Source organism: Anopheles gambiae, chromosome 2 (genome assembly GCF_943734735.2).
Source record: "Anopheles gambiae chromosome 2, idAnoGambNW_F1_1, whole genome shotgun sequence".
Classification (NCBI taxonomy): Eukaryota; Metazoa; Arthropoda; class Insecta; order Diptera; family Culicidae; genus Anopheles; species Anopheles gambiae.
The window spans coordinates 81,459,581-81,477,767 of NC_064601.1; the positions used below are offsets into that span (position 1 = coordinate 81,459,581).

At 40.0% G+C, this 18,187-nt stretch overlaps 1 protein-coding gene across 7 annotated transcripts in view; it reads right to left on the reverse strand.

Moving 5' to 3' along the window:
- LOC1274937 (G-protein coupled receptor dmsr-1) overlaps window positions 1-2,862 on the reverse strand; it is a 28,628-nt gene extending 25,766 nt beyond the window's left edge. Inside the window, exon 1 of one of the 7 annotated variants that reach the window (XM_061644498.1) lies at window positions 2,793-2,862. The gene's annotated coding sequence lies outside the window, so the exon portion shown is untranslated. Of the gene's footprint in view, window positions 1-2,684 lie in introns of all 7 variants that reach the window. The other 6 variants (XM_061644499.1, XM_061644502.1, XM_061644501.1 and 3 more) reach the window with 6 other exon arrangements.
- Window positions 2,863-18,187: the final 15,325 nt, after the last annotated feature.

Genomic DNA, 18,187 nt, shown 5'->3' on the forward strand with positions numbered 1-18,187 from the left:
AGAACGGCCGCAAAAGACAACGTATCTCGAATTTCCGAGTCGAATCTCGTAATTACCAGCCAAAATATCACTAATCTTCGTGTAATGTTGCAAGTAGGAGGTGGTTTTAGCCACCAAATTAATTATTTGATATAATTCTGACTGAATATAACAGTTTTAAACCTTTTGAAATGGTTTTTAACATTCGATCAAAAGGGAAATTATCTGGAATTTTATAATTTTACAATACAATTTATAATCCCGCGTATCTCCGAATCCGCAAATAAGAAGTACCGTGTATCTCGGGGACAACCTGTAGTTGTAATTAGAACAAGAAGAAATAAAATGAAACATGAAGTTTTAAGCGGGAAACAATTGGCAATTGAATGCATTGATTGGCTGAAGCTGAAAGTTCAGTCTGTGAAAGTATATTTATCGTATTATCACACAATCACCCAAGAACTAACCTGATTGAACATGTCTGACTAGAATCCCAAATGGCTCCATTTATAAGAAACTTGAACTTAAAAAACCTTTATGTTTGGTTTTTCCCATTTTTCTTGGGTCAATTACAAAGAAATGTCGAGGAATGGCAAAAAAAAGTTGTTCAGATTGTTTCATTCCCCGATATACATGCCATACTCGATGTACGCAATTTTCTGTATATGACAGTTCTTCGAGCAAATTGTACTGATGTGACATATCAAATGTCAAATGCAAAATAAATTTCATTTTGTCGAACTTTGAAAACCATATTTAATAGTACAAAATTCAAATCTTCGTTTGAAATCAGATCAAATAACTGATTTAGTGGCTAAAACCAACCATTTCAAGTCAAATTATACGAAAATTAGCTAAAATTTTACAGAAAACCTCGAAATTGGACTTACGCTAATATTCGAGATACGCTAAAGTCTCCGGGCCGCATTACAGGGTTTTCTAAGTCAGTTTCGAATGTAAACATTGTTATTCACCGCATCTAAGATATTTTTCAACAGCTGTCAAATGATTTATCTGTTTGAAAATGAAATTTCAATACAATGATATACAATACAGTTTCAATACATGATTCAACACAGAACAAAGAACTGTCAAACTCAATCCAGCTGTAGAAATTAAAAATTATTATGATGGAAATTAAACGTCAGATCGATGTGGAACAACATTTTGCATGCGGTGACTAACAATTTTTACTTTCGAAATTGACTTTGAAAATCCTGTAATTGCGTATATCGGGTAATACCTGTGTTTCATTTTCAAGTTAATATAATTCTTAACTTCTGTAATCACTACTTAAGTCATAAACGGCGAAACATTAATGGAACAAACAACGACAGGCAATATCAATACATTGTTATCATTCATACGGCTGATTGATCGAATGCTAAACATCTGGTAACTGGAACCTGATAGTACAAAGCACCCTAATATTATAGCTTTTAAACGAAGCTTGTACATTAATTGTGTTTCCACTCGAACACGTCTTCATGGTAACTCATCTACAAAGCAGACAAACCACAACGAGCACTTTTCGCTGAAATTAATCTCCCACAATGTATTCAAGAGAATCCGACAAAATGGGCTTGACAACACCATTACCAGATTGTAAAGAAAAAAAAGAAGCATGTATTTTCAGAAGATCCGGTGTAAAGGCAGAGTGGAGCGAGAGACTGAGGGTTGTTGCTACAGCAGACCCTAAAGCAATTACTTTGGATGTAAATTTGTGATTACTTTACTTTTTTTTCTTCCTTTGAGCATTTTCTTCTGGACGAAAATCTGGTCGCAAAGTTAGAGCTAAATGCATCGCAAAATGTATTTCCCGTTCAGTTGTTTCGCTCAAAACTGCTGTTGGGGTTAGTTAATCTCCGCCGCTAAGCTCGTTTTCTGAAGAAGAAGGCAAAAAAAAACCATACACACAGTCGGGGGCCAATCGAAAACCAATCAATGCCTCTTAAAGGGGTTTGCTAAGCGTTGTCTCCGTTTTAGCCGTTTTTTTAATTAATTCATTTGCCCATTTTCTTACGCCCTTTCCATCAACATTTTCAATTAAATGTCTCGAGACATTTATGGCTTTCTTGGCACGCTGTCAACCACGCGTCCGTTTTATCGGGTGACAGGTGCGGCAAAGCAACAAGTCCAGCACCGTTCCAAACCTCCCACTCGTCACATCGTAAAAACGTGCACAAACACTCACACATTCACACACATTTACACACAGAGTGGTAAAGGATTCGAATTCACGTCACACGTTTACTGGCCGAATCGATCGCATCAAAGAAACTATTCCACTGTAAGATTGATCCAGACAGTCTTTACGATTAATTATACAATTTATGCACCACGGCCTTATCCCCCCGTTGATGATGGGATCAGAGTCTTTTGCTCAAGATTTTCATCACTTTCACTGACTGACTGACACACACACACGCTTTCTTCCTCCTGTCACGAATGGCACCAAATAGTACGAATTGCTCACACCCGCCTGGTACGTGACGAAGAAACGCGCGGAGAAATGCGAAGTATTCCAAAAATAGTTTAACCACCCACAAACACACACACACACACGCTCAAAGCCACGAACCACAGAAACCACAATAACTCATAACGGATTATCATATCCAAATTCCCGTTCCTTGCCCGCATGGCATGTAATAAAGTCCACCCAGACCTCACAGTACGAATTTCGAACAAGAGAAAAAACACACACGCAAGTTACGATAGCGTTAGACAAATAAACCGTCTCAGCGACACGGCGTTCGCGTTGTATCGCCGCTGTTCTCCGTTTCGTAACTCCCATACGCAAACGCACCTACCAAACGTGAAGTACAACACCATCCTTACCGGACCGATGCTCACGGTCAACTGTGTTGCCGTCGTCGTCGTGGTCACCTTTGAACCGAACCGTTCGGCTGACACCGTTCGCGGTTCCGCTACCACGGTCGGGTGGATCCTCTCGGGCGCTGGGCACTGCGCATGCGCGTAAGACCGGTTGAGTGGAATTGGCGGCAAAACGAGGATGCAGCACAGGAACCGCGCGAGAATATGCAATGCCGAAAAGGTGCAACTTATGTTTCCTCACCGGTAGCGGACTCGGTCGATCGTAGTAAGCGCTGTTGGGAGCGGCTGTAGCAAAGGGAGTTGTCTGTTTATGTTCGAGACTGGAAAGTGTTTACAAAACTGGTAGCTGCGGGACGCACCCAAAACCGTCGTTAAGATAAAAGTGGTGCCTAAACAGAAAGAGAGAATGTGTATGTGTGTGTGTGTGTGGGAAAAAGTATCACAGTTGTAAGGGGAACCCATTCAATCTGAACAGTCCAATGGCGCTACGGTGCATGTTTTTCGCGAAACGATCTGACCACATTGTTCCCCCGTTTGCCGGTATGGAAGCACTCGGCTTCGCACGCGTTTGAAAATCCCCAAACGTCTTACGCGCTGAGCGCTCGGTGGTATCGATTCGAGCCAAGCGGTGGTGGGGCGATGATGATCTGGCAAGGTATTTTGCGCTTCTTTCGGCTCGGATTGCACCACCGACACAAAAGGAAAAGACGCACACGTCATGCCAGCCAAGTCTTTCTCGGGGAGGGTATGTAAGATAAACCGCGCCAATCCAGCGCCAAATTCCAACGGATTGATTGATACTTCCTTTCACCTTGTCGGCGGAGAAAAAAGGAGTGTCGTAGCTTTTTTATTTTGTTTTTTTTTTTTTGCTTGCTTGCGACATTCAAGAAGCCACGCTTTCTTCCTATACCGTGAAAAGCGAGACGGTGAAAGAGTTGACACAGCGAACGAATGGCGCTGATCGTTACGCTTTTGCCGTCGATATATCCGTGTGATTTATGCGAGAATTTAAAAAAAAAACCGATAACTGAAAGACATTTGCAATCAAAGCGGATCTTTGAGAAGAATCTTTGCCGGCGTTGGGCACATTTTCTTCGCTTTGCATTATTTCAGCATACTTATGGTGTTATGCCCTTTTTTTAACAACCTGTGGCATGAACCGTATGCTTTTGCAATGCAGCTCGTTATGCGGGTAATATTTGCGATCGAAAAAAATGAGTTCGTTCCTTTCGTGCTTTCTTTCAAGACAATTAAAACAAACAATTTTTCGAAGCAAGATAGCAAGATCCTTCCCTTTGATATATGCCGGAGTTTTCGTGGGCGGTGAAACATTCAAAGGTTTAGCCAGCCACGAAAAGCCGAACAACTTTCCACCAGGCATCAAAGCATTACTGTGTGAGCCTTCGCCGGTCTCGGTGGAATCAAGCTCAGACCACACCGACACTCGACATGAAATTAAACGTCCTTAGGGTGGACGAGGAGCGCCGAAGAAAAAACAACGCCCCGGCTTTGCGAGGGTGAAACATTGCCCCCCACAGCCAGAACCATTTTTACCCGGCCCGGCGGTGGAGTTCTGCATAATTGTTCAAATATTTTCACGAAGCTCAAATTTGATTGAACCTGGCAACATAAATAAAAATAAACGCCCTCGCGGCTGGAGGTTGGGTAAACTTGATAGCTTCTCCCTGGCCCAGAGCGGGCCAGACGCGGCACAGGATCAGATGAAGCTACACGATAAGAGAAAATAGGCAGAAGGAATTAATTCCGCTTTTCATTATCAGCACATTCTGACCGCGCGCCATGATACACTTTTCCCACCGTCTCTGTCGCTCTCTCTCTCTCTATCTCTATTCTTCCACCTCTGCAAAACAGGAGAGTGAAGCGTATGGAGTTGAACCGAAAATAAATCTCTCGTATCCGTTGAGCAGGCGAGCGGCTTCAGCAGATGCGGTCCTGTTCCACGACACGATAGCGTTTTCTTTCACCGCCCAACAGCAACATCGCAAGTGGGAGTTTGGACTCGCGGACACCGACGCCGCGTAAACATTCACTATTATTATAAAAACAATAAACGCTACGTAGGTCGACCACTCGCAGGACGGTATCCGCTGGCTGGCACTGACAGGACGGACTGCCGTGCCGATCGTGCCACGTTCATCCAGGATGTCGGTGGGGCAATCGACAAGTAACTAAAAATAGTTGCACGTGGACGGCGGTAGCAAAACGCCGAGCGAACGCCCTTGCCATAGTTTGGCTGTGACTAAGAAAGGCTGCTGGCGTTTTTCGGGCGAATACAATGTAGTGAAGCAATTTGCACAAATTCCTCCGGTCGGTGTAGTTGGGCGGTGATGTGATAATTATTAATGATGACGGTTATTAGTGGAGGTGGATTTTTGGGGGTTTACTTATGATTATTTCGTTGCACGTGGGTATTGAGCGTAGGGGAGGAATTAGTAAAGCAATTTATTTGAATCTCACGCCAAAGCTTTTCGTGTGTGCTTTAAGACGAACAAGTTCATGATGTTGATGTAGAATTGATAGAAGGAAGAATAATGAAATAATAAATGAATCTTTGTATTGTGTACACAAATTCTAATTTCAGAAACGTATAACATTTAATAAACAAGTGATAGAACAAATTAATATATGTATGTCATCAATCTTTCATTGTGTCCTTATTTTTATTTATATTTTAGATTAAACGACCTATATTTTCTCTGATTTTTTTCAGTCATACATATAAAATGATTCAGCAGAACTTATTAAATAGTTACGTTCAGACACGGCACATCTTTCTTCGCGAATCTTTCCCCTTCCACCAGAATCAAGATTCGCCAATATTTTTTCGTTCACACACCACGAATCTTAGCAGAATACAACTATCGTAATTTAACAAAATAATTCGTAAAACACGGGTTCTTGTTGTAAGAGATGCGCAATATACAAACGATAGAACTTTTATAATTTGGAAGCAATCGAAAACTAATGTTTAAACACGAAAAAGCACGATGTTTCTCTCGGCCTGTCAAAAGATTGCAAGCAAATCCATTTTTGTTATCCATCCAGCGATGGATAGTTTGGATTGCTCGAAAAAGATTCGCCGCAGGCTGCTAGACTTTTCCTTACTTACTTACTTATCCGACGCTACAACCGCTTTGCGTTCTTGGCCTGCCTCAGGAGTGTCCGAAACCGCTCACGGTCTCGCGCCTTCGTCTGCCAGTCTGTTATCCCGGGCTTAATGGCGGACGCCTCTACGTCATCTTGCCACCTCTATTTGGGCCTACCACGCCTCCTCTGTCCTTGTGGACGGCCTAATAAGACTTTTCCTACCACAGTGAAAAAGTGTGTTTGACAGATATTTTCAAGCAGAATTTGCCGTGTCTGCACGCGGCTAATGGGAAAGGAAGCTTTAATTCAGCGCTGTATAAGGGCTGGTAAAATTGGTAAAACAGATAGTGGGAGTAGCCTAGCAGGTAATTAATTGTTAAAAAGTGTAATTTAGGGAAAGCATAAAGAGTAATGGGTTCAAACCTCAAATGAACCGTGCCGCTATATGTATTACTGACTATCCTGCTATGGGGGGTAATCCATAAGTCACTGAAAGCCAACCCCACAAGTGGTACAGGCAGGCCTTGACCGATAACGGTTGTTGAGCAAAATAAGAAGTAGATAAAGAGTAAATATGCTCGTAATCGGTACTTTTGGAAGGATTTTTGGAGACTGTGAGGCACTATTAATCCAATAGAGTAGCAGCTGGATGCATTTGTTCGAAGGGAATGAAACGTACGACAATTCTGCTATGTTCAAGGTAATGTTTTTTTTGTGTGTAAGTAACGTTTGTACAATACCTCCCACTACGATCATCTTCACATCTCGGTTGAACTGGGAAGTGGGCGGTGATCAAACTTGTTGAATGAGTGGCCAGATAAATGTTCTGTCATTATCTTTTCGAGTGCCTATAGTCCTTTCTCTGGTTTTACCCTTCCTTAATTCAATTATTTATTAGGTTCCTTCTTGACCTCGCCATCCTATCTAAGCTATTCTCAGACATCGTCACTTGTTTGCCTTAACAATCAGTTAAGGCTCTATCTCATGCTTTATCTGTCTCTTGTTGGACTGCTCACACCATGGAGCACGATGTAGCACGTCGTTGTGACATGGCTCGGTCAACAAGAATTCTCCAGGATGCTCCGTTGTTGGCTGCAACTTCTCATTCGAATGTACTTATGTAAACACCAGATCTCCGACAGGTCTTGCTTCATCTGATCCAACTGTCGTGGTTGATGTGCTCTCCTGCCTTTAGTGCCAAACTGGGGGTCGCTGTCAAACACCTTCTTGGTGGGGCATAAGTCCAGCATCCTCGTAACATGCCCCAGTATCTTTGTCAACATTCCTCACCATCAAAATGCTCGGTTCAACGAATTACCTATCTCAGAAAACTACTTATCTGATTATTTTTGTTTTTTCTGTTCTCTCCACTGATGCTGCTTTTTCGTGGCTGTTTTGCGCCTAATGCTAATAAAGTTCGGTAGGCCATTTAGCATTAACACATCTAGTTACAACTTCCGAGCAATAAAGGCGTATGTGGTTTATGTTACTTCATTGGTACGTTAATCCGTTTAACTAATGCTTGTAGTCTATTAATATGTAATTAAAACAATGATATTCCTTTCTTTCACGTGTCCTTTAAGTTATATTACTAGTTCATTTATTAAGTCTAAAGATTCGCCTCACCTTTACCACCTATTTCGATTGTTCATTTCGCCAGAATTCCATCGTTTTTCCACTGATGAACATCACATCTTCTTCTTCTTCTTTGACTCAACAACCGTTGTCGGTCAAGGCCTGCCTGTACCACTAGTGGGCTTTGGCTTTCAGTGACTAATTGATTTCCCCCCATAGCAGGATAGTCAATCCTTCGTATGGCAGCACGGTCTATTTGGGGATCGAACCCATGACGGGCATGTTGTTAAGTCGTACGAGTTGACGACTGTACTACGAGACCGGCTCTAATTCAATAACATACTAATGAACATGACATACTGTAGTAGTATTTAAATTCCTTTGAAATCAAGCCTTAATCTTTACTCGAACAGGTTGGTGTATGCTCGATAAATGCATTAAATTATATTAATATATTAAATTATTATTTTTTAATTATCTAATTTTACAAACGAAACAATTTGCTTCTTAAAACGTAAATTATTAATAATTTCGCTACGACAACAGTTTCCGCTTAACACAGAGATAGAGAGTGTTGATTATTATTACTTCAACCGTAGCCTACAAGAATCAATGACTAATAAAGCCAATCGAGTAAATATAACCGTTGCTGTACAACACAGAAAAAAACAACACCAACAATGAAACCCGACACAAAAGCAATCGAAATCATCAATAGCAAACCTTTTCTAGCGGAAAATAGCCTTTTCGCATGGTCATTAGCTATCGGATCCGCTAAATTGTTATTGTTAATCAATTCCACGACAGCGAACAACGAAAATAAAGCAGGAGAAACAACAAACCGGAAGTTATGCTATACCGTACCAACTTGCTGTGAAAGATTTGTGAATAAACAACGACAACTGGTTTCTAAAAATATGCTCAACACACTTTGTCATCTACAAGTAAAATTTGATACAGATTAGCAATCGGCAAAAAGGGCATTAAATAAACCAAGAATATTTACAAAAACCGTTGGATTATATATTAGCTCTAGCCGGATGTGCCACGACACTGGCTGTTTTTCAATTCTTGCAATAACACTGCCCATACTGTGCTCAATTCTCAATCCCGGGCCGGGTCGGGAAAGTCAGAAACTCGCGCAGTGAACGCAACGACAAGCAAGTACACTTTTCATGAATCTCATTTGCATACTCAATGTATTACTCGGGCAGACGCGAGTCCACGGACTTGGACGAACAAGTGTGCTGTGCACAAAACGCCACGTGTTGCGTTTACCAACTGCTGACAACATTTGAAAGATCACCCGCTTCACTCGCGCATAAATCATAAATAGAGTACGGCAAGGGCACGGTTTCCACCAGCTTGGCTTCCGGGGAAACTTTGGGGTCTTTCCTCGCTCGACTGCTTTCAGCTTCAGTAACCTCCAGGTCCTCTAGCACGGCGACCTCTGCCGATCACAAACTCTGCGTCTTTGCTGCGTACCGGTAAGAATCGTGTTTGACTGATTTTACTCAACCTCACCTGTGGATCGTTACAAAAAGAGTAAAAACAACAAAACGAAGCCAATGCTCACACACCAATGCAGGTGAAAGGGTAAACTTTAGACCTTTGCTGAACGCTTTACCCATTCTTGTCAAATCGATGGCAATAATGGTGAGTTGTGGAATGGTTTGTTTTGTTTTCCGATACCAAGCCCCAGCTCACCGTGTGCAGGAGCGCTGGTGTTATCTTAGCAGCGGTATACCGGAATATCATCAGGTGTCCCGAAGGGTAGCTCCGTTCGTGCTGCCGTTATTGCACACGCACAGAACGAAATAAACATCGTAAATCTTGCCTTGCTTACCCTGGTGCTGCCTTCCCCGGTTCGAAGTTCGATGTTGTGTATGGGCAGCATTGGAAATTGGAACACAGCGCTCCCTCACACGCATCTCTCTTTCGTCGTCCCGCGCTCCTTTGGTTAGTCAGATCAGCGATTTACATGTTTAAGCGAACCCTACCATTGCCACAGCGGAGGCTCTGGAGCTGCGGGTGGAACTCTACACTCAAAACTACTGCACCCTCGACTGCGAACGCATCAGTGCTGATGGTGTTGAAAGTTGGTGAAAGTGAGACGGTAGCAGTCGCGGGCATAAATTAGATAATTTATCGTTCTACGAACCATGTGCTGCGGGGTACCGATCGATCCCGCTTGCCAGGGGTAATTTGAGAATGCTAAGCTTAAATTAATTACCACGTACGTAGATTATGCTAAACAGGATTTTGATGCTCGGGTTTGAAATCGTCCCCGCTTACAACGCAAATTAGAGCTGAGAAGCTCGATTGCAACAACACCTGGCAAGCTGGCAGCCAGGCTGGCTGGCAGGAAGGATATAGGTTGGGTAGTAATGCTAGCGATGTCTTCATCATCTGCAATATTAACTGTCATGGAGCATTATGGGGGGTTTTCGGGCGATGCCTTGGCAAATGGTGCGGCTGAAGCTGTGATTTATTCAGAACATTGTAATGGAAGAGATTTGCATTGTTTTCGGCGTGTTAGCACGAAACCGTGTTCGCAGACTGCATCAAATGATTAATTATTAGTGCGCGTCGGAAGATTTCCTTATTTTGATGTCTAATTGGTGGTCCCGTGGTACTATCGTCAACTCGCACGATTTAACAACATGCCCGTCTCGGGTTCAAATCTAGAATGGACCGTGACACCGTAGCAAAGACAGACTGGAATTAGTGCATGGAATTAATGTCGCTATCCTGTATAGGCAGGCATGTACAGGTAGGACGTAATGCCAAGTAAAATAATAAGATGTTGGGTAGATCTGATTCAAATTTATGAAACTGATTATATCTTTGAAACGATTCTATGAATCTGAGTCTCTGTTGGAAAAAATAATGAATCTCGAAAGAATCATGCATGTCATAAGATTTATATATCCCGAAAGATGTACGAATCGGTAGGGATTCATAAATCTCAATAAATTCATTGGGCTTGAGCTTCTTATAATTCTACTTCTTGGCGTAACAACCTACGTGGCCACGACAGCCTACAGAGGCCTTCGAGACTTCTTGGCATGTACAATACAGCCGGATAGTTTGTTTTGCTACGGGAAGACGGTCCATGTGAGGCTTGAACGGGTATATTATTAAGTCGTGAGAGTTGACCTGTATCGAACTGTTTGGGATCGAGCAAATTCAATATTTTTAAAATCATAAATCTCTAAAAATTCATAGATCTTTCAAGATTCATGTATCTCACAAGATTCCTGAATCCTTCGAGATTCAAGAATCTTCAGAGATTCGTGAATCTTTAAAGAATAATGACTATTTAGAAATTCATGAATCTTTGGAGATTCGTTTTGAGATTTGAATCACTCATTGATGATATGAATGGAAACCCAACACTAAAGATGATGTGTCTACTATAAGATGAAGAATCTGTGTTAATATCCTAATTAAGTTGTTTTTTTTTAATGGTAAGTGGTGCAAATATGTTTGATGTATGCAGTTAAATAATATCTTACTATTTAGAAACTATTACAGTCATTGATTAATACATTATACTTATTGATTAAGGTAAGTATTCTTTTATTATAAAAGAAAAGTAGGTATTTCCTTTCGACAAGGTAGGCCATTTGCAGTTTTTGTACATGAGTCGTAGCGGTGCGCATCCATCTCAGGTGAAGTAACCTTGTCCAATTCACTGTGAGTGTTCCAAGTAAAGCGTATTAAGCATTAACGTCTTTTAGGGTTATTATTAGGGTTAAAAGGCAAACAGGTTGAGAATCAAATACCATTCAAGAGAAACTCACATTGTTTCTTAGTATTTCGTTCACCAAAAACCTTTCTGTTAGTTATCTTCAAAGATGTGCTGATGACACTATGCCATAAATAACGGTAATATATTGCTATGAAATATTTGGCCTGAACTGAATATCCGATATACGCACAGCGGTTCGATGTATCTTGTAAGCTGGGATTATCCAAAATGGTTAATTCATGAATATTCTATTGTCCCAAAAAGTTCTTGGGTAATTCTTTCAGAGATGTAGTAATGTTATTAGTACCCTTTCTCACATAAACGAAGTATATAAATGTTACACTATTCTCAATACATATAAGCTGATTGTTTCACTTCGTAGTATCGTGCTTCAAATTAGTATCGTGTATCGCGCGTTTGCTTTAAAACATGGATTTTTCGTTGATGGTTATAGGAAAAAATAAAAATAATCCCGATATTTGCATTTCATACATTTTCCTTTGAAGTAATTAGTAATTATTTGAAGTAACTTGCAAAAATCAGTTATCCGGAATTTTCACTGTATCGAACGAAGACGTGCGTGTAGGCATGTTTTTAAGTTATACCTTCGATTTTCTATTTATTATTCCTCCGTTTTCGCAAAAAAAATGTTGCAGTAGATTTTTTTGCATCATGTTGGTCCAGAAATTCGCGACATGCTATAAAATATATACCAATAAATATATTTTTACTGTTATGCAATCATATAAACTCAAAACATCAACAAACATCCGCTTTTTTCTTGCGGCCTAAATAATAAATAAAAATGTAAATAAAAACTATAACGCATGATATAATCATGGGACATGTTAAGCGGATGTTGAACCTTTTCCCTGCCTTAAAATTGTTTGATAGCAATCTGCAGTCCTGGAAGAAAAGCGCAAAGCTTTTGGGAGATGGAGTAACCCGTCGGAGATCAGAAAAGCTTTAGTCATGGACCAAATATCTTGGAGAACGGTTGACAATCGGGCTTTACCAAAATCTTCCACAGCTAACAGGCGGAACAAAGAAGAAAGCAAATTTCTATACACAATACAGCAGGAAATTATTTTTCACTTCATTGCACCAGTTCAAACATTTTCAACTGAGCATATAATGAACAAAAAATATTCGCGAGAGAAGAATGTAAATATTTGACAGTAAACGGAAGCATAGCTATTTCAAATCTTTTAACAGATCTATTAAACCGATGTTTCCTTTTTCATAACATCTTTTTATACTTTAAACGTTATCATTCGTTTTACATTTTCTTTGTTTACATTTATGGAAATAACATACACAAAATCGTTCTTAGTTCATTCTCTATATCATATGTTTTACACAAGATTTTTTTTTGCAGCAATGGCCTAGTCCTTTATCACTCTTATCTCCTAGCTTTATTTTTAGATTGCCCATAAAAAAGCATGACTGACCTTGACATTTGCTGTGTGTACGGTATTGTAAGATTTATTGGTACAGGGAGAACCATACAATATGTTTTACTTTAGTACAACAGGAACTACACAATAAATTGAATTAATGTGAAAGCGTTGTCGGTCTGCTTTGTCACCGTTGCTTGTACGCGAAACTATGTACGAAAAATTGAGGTCTAAATGTACATTTAATAACACGTACAATTAATATCTTTGCATTGTGTATTACTTATGCAAAGAATATTGTAATTTTATTATCGCATTGAGGTGTAATCTTCGCTAACAATATAACAATTCTAATTCGGTTTGGAAGAAACATGTGCCTACAAATGTACCAACCAAACTTACACATAAATGCAATGTAAAAATATTATTTTATTAAAACATATTGAACAGAATGGAGAAAAGGTGTAAAAGTATAATTAAATCTCTAAAAATAGAAGAAAAACACTGAATGAACCCAATCGTTTTGTGAGTGTGAGTGTTTTTTGTTGCTTCTTAATGTATGTATAAGTTTTTAATTGATATTAAACAAAATTTTGATTTAAATTAAAGGTCTAGTATTATTGTACAGAATATAGACAACACTGCTCATACCTGCATTGAGTACTACTTCAATCTTCGATAAATGGTTCACATTACACAAAATGTTGTAAGCAAAAAAACTCACTCACACATAGCCTAACGATTTCGTTAAACAGCACCTACGTTACGTTATCGAGAGAATTCCATAAGGAAGAAACAAAGTAAAGTGTAGCGATAAAATCCAATGATTAGAAACTTCCATCAAACCAACTACACGGATCATCGACATCGAGAATTAGTGTATTAAATCGATTTTTGCTGTTTTTCCTTACATTTGTATAAAGGAAGACGAAATGGCACAAGTCACCATCACTCCCTTCCCCCCCATACAAACAAACACACACATACACGCACACACACTGGGCTGGCAGACACCGTTAATCTTCGTACTGCCCACGTGCAGCTTCCGGCTTAAATCATTGAGACTCTAGTGAAGTCGTAGCGGAACCCAACGTCTGCGCCCGGGTGAAACTGGAGGTGACAACGGTACGAAATTAGGAAATCAATACCCGCGACTTTCAGCCCCATAGCTACAGGGGTAAATAGCTTTTCTGTGCGTGATACTGGTTTGTGTTTTTTCTTCCATCCCATCTTCCACCGCAACTATCGCGGGACATGAAATTGAACTTTACCATTCGGCGGGAGGTTTTCAAATACTGAACCACCAGATACTGCCCGCCCGACGGTGGTCATTCTCATCGCCGGAGACTAAATTAGGAAACATAATGCTAATCAAAGTCATCCATTTGAGCGAATCGCGCTCTAGTGGTTCCTTTGCTGCGAAAACAATACTGCTATACTACTCAATCGCGCCGGTACTACGTGTTGGCGGGCCGGGTAATTAATCATTGTCATAAAAGCACACTCACCCACCCCGCTGCTGGCGGTGTGGTGTGAAAGTGGTTTTACGGTTTGAATGCAGCCTGGGCGAACTAATTATTTACCGCTCAACGATGTTGTGAAAGATGGTTCGTAAAGTCATGATGCTTGATTACCGTTGAATGCTTTTGAATGGTAAGTGGTGAGCGTCTAGGCGGGCTATTGAGCGGGCTGTATCGTTTGGCGGCAAGGAAGGAAGATTCGTGAATCGATCTTTCACTATTCATTTGGTTAATCGCAAGGAAGGTTTGTACGTTTCTTAAAGAGATAAATTATTATTTGATTGAGTTCATACACTTCCCTCATTTGCTGAATAACATCCTCCTTCATTCGGCACAGTTTATTAACCACCTGTGGCGGATACAATTTTTGTAAAACCAATCCAAAAGTTTTTTGTTGATTTAAGAGATACGTATGGCTAAAATGGTATGTTTTGTTCACTTTAAAACAATTACTTTCCAACAGGTCATTTTTTCTAATATCCTTAACCAGGCCGCTTTATCTCTACGATGAACCCTTCCATTTATCTTTTATGAACTCATCCTGCAGGATGTCTTCCTCCTCCCATCCACACATCCAAAACCCTTCCCTCAAAAATACGGGTTATAACCTCTTGATTAATGATCAGCTTATTCGTCCCATAGACGCTGCATCATCAATTTCAGGTTTAACGAGAAATGAAGAGAAAAAAGGATAGGAAATGCTTGGCATGGTATTTGCATTTTTTTTTTTTTTGCGAAAGTGAATCGACAAGACTATAATGACAAAAAGTTGATCAATGACAGTCCTCAACAATGACAAAAATTTTATCATATTGTTTGCCGTGTTGTGTTCGCCTTTTTTATGTACGAAATGTATGGAAAAGTGATTCTTTCTCACGCCTTCAGCTTAAAGTCCAGTTTATGGTAAAACAAAAGGACACAATCATTTATTATGGTCAATCGATTGTGGGATAAAAAGTGGAGTTTAATTAATATTTAATTTCAAAATGATGAGTTTATCGTGCAGCATGTAAAACAATGACATTAAAGTACGGGAATAAGGGGCAGTTACGATGCATAAGCTGAACTTTAAAGTGACAACAAGTGCAAACATATGTACTTTACGCTAATCCTTGAAATATAAAAAGTACAAAAACTTACCCAAAGTACGTGAGAAGAAAAGAGTGAATGTTGCAGCTGCAAAATCACAAAGTAAGCTAAAATTTTTAAAATTATCATATAAAAAATATTTGAAAAGTTTAACATGCAAGCGAATCAAACAATTTGAAAACATTTAAAGAGGAATGAATAGAGAATAGAGCACATGATTTCAAGAAAGAGGTGAAGTCAAAGAGATCGTTATGTTTTCAACAAAATGTTTGAGAAACATGTGTTTTAGAAAAATGCGTGTATTTGTATTAAATTTTTATAACATTTGATTTACGTAATTAAAGTGTTAAAGTAGCCATAAAAAAGCTTAAAATGGATTATTCCCCTAGTCCGGATAGAAATCCTTCGTTGTTGTTAAAAAAAATGCTGTGACACACTAGGTCCTCTCTTAGCGCGTTTACTTCAGTAGTCACTGAAAAGTGCCTGAAATATGATAAACGCCCTGGATGACTCCATTATTTAAAAAAAGGCTACAGAAATAAGGCAACAAGCTATTGGGGGAATCATCTCCTTATGTGCCACCTCGAAAGTATTAGAACTTTCGATTATACATCAAATGCTACTAAATGCATGTATGCACTACATCGATAGTGATTAACACGGGTTCGTGCCTAAGCGTTCCACATCAACAAATTTGGTGCGATTTGTTTCAGATTGTGTGAATAGCATGGACGAAGGATATATCAGGTAACCTTCATTTACACCGATTTTAAGGCAGCCTTCGACAATATATCTCACAACATACTGTTAGAAAAACTGCAACGGCTTGGCCTTTCTGGTGTGTTGCTGCAATCGCTTCGATCGTATCTGACGGGTAGAAACTATCAGGTGAAGCAAGGAAACCGCGTCTTCAAACCATCTTCTAGTTGCTCGGGTGTCTCACAAGGAAGCAATCTAGGCCCATTATTGTTCATACTTTATATAAACGATCTATGTAACATAGTTCCAAATAATTGCTACCTATTGTATGCTGACGATATAAAGCTGTTCATCCGCGTAAAAACTGTAAACGACTGCTTAAATTTATAACATTTGTTACTACGTTTTTGTAACTGGTTATGTTTTGTATTGGCATTCTCACGTTTAGCTAAACCGTTACTATTCGACTACAGCACTTTTGGAGTCATATTGAATAAAACAAACAGCATGCGCGATCTTAGTCTTGTATTAGACTCTAAGCTTGATTTAAGATTACAAATGGACAATAAAGGTCGAGCAAATAGAACATTAGGACTATTATTCAAAATGACTAGAGACTTTGACGATCCACTGTGTTTGAAAACGTTGTTTTGCAGCCTAGTCAGACTCACATTAGAGTACTGCTCTGTACTGTGGTGTTCTTACACCGATACCGCGATAAAATCGGTCTATTCGGGACTTGAACCCATGACAGGCATGTTGTTACGTCGTACGAGTTGACGACTGTACCACCAGACCGATACCTATATTAAAATGTAACTAGTTTATAAGTTTCCTCTTTTTTCGGCTTCGAAAAGGCTTCGGCGGACGAGTTACTAAATACATGAACAAATAAAAATATCTGTTAAATTTAGTTAAAAATATTATCATTGTGATTGTTCAATGTGAGGAATTCATAGCTGCATTAAGAAAACTGTTTCCATTGGTCAAACAGTCCACATAATGATTAATAAAAAAAACTGAACAAACTCAACATTGCTTGAAAGAATCGTCAATATTGAAAATTTACTAGTTAAAGTTCATTTTTCAAACGTTAGTAAAATCAATCTTCAATTTATGATATTAATTGATGAAACTAAATGTGTGGACATGTTTGTGGATGTTGTACAACATACATTCAATGAATTCAAGAATATTTTAAACAAACAATCTAAAAATATGTTACATGCGGTATTTTTGTTAAAATGTATATTGACGGTTAATATTGTGAACTTATGAAAGAGATGTTTGAAACCTCGTGCTAAGCTCAAAAAATTATTTATCAGAGCAGTATATTTTGACATGACCCCATTGCACCATACTACCCTTTTATTCATCAACCTCCGCCCCTCCCCCCATCACCTCTCCCATTTCACCCACTCACTCCAAGGAATAACGAGAGAAAAATATTACAAAAGCAAAACGAATTTGCTTTTTGAACCGTAATTGAGTCGTCATTCCCCCGAAGCACCAACGACGTACGGTAATGCAGCATATTTAAATTGATTTACTTAATCATTGCCCGTGTTTGGATCGTTTCATCTGTTCTCGTTTTACTCCCGCAATGGCCCCGCTTTAACAACGTGTAACGCCAGCAGCCGCACACTCGAAAATGGATACATGAATTCAAAGCATAATGGGGTTTTCATTTGCAACCCTACCAAGCACACATACACACGGCTTCGCAGTGGCAAGGGGCGACATTGGTGTACCTTAAGCGCCGGAGCCCGCCGGTACTCGACAAGGGACGGCTGTTCGGTCGGTCGGACGGACGGTCTCTGATTAGTGGAGCTTGCTCGGCTGGCACGTTAACCTGTTAAGCCACCCGTGTGATAAGCCGTACGTACACACGCGTGGGACAGGGGATACTGGGTCCTTCTCGAAACGGTCGCCCACACTGGATTCATCCATCGTACAGCATCCGTCACTGGTAATGTCGTATGCCAGAAACACGACCCCAATTCACCGTTTCCCCCCTTGTAAGGGATGGGCTGAGAGCGCACACCCAAGCACACGCCTCTCTTCTGTCTCTGGTTTCAAGTACCGTTAATGTAATGTACTCCCGTGCGTTGAATGTCTTCTCGAACGTTAAAAAGCCATCCTTGGGGGGTCGGAGCTGGCTGGTGTGAGTTTCCATCCTAAAGGGTGTTCGTGTATCCGGTGTATCCCGCGTCTCACTTGAACACTGG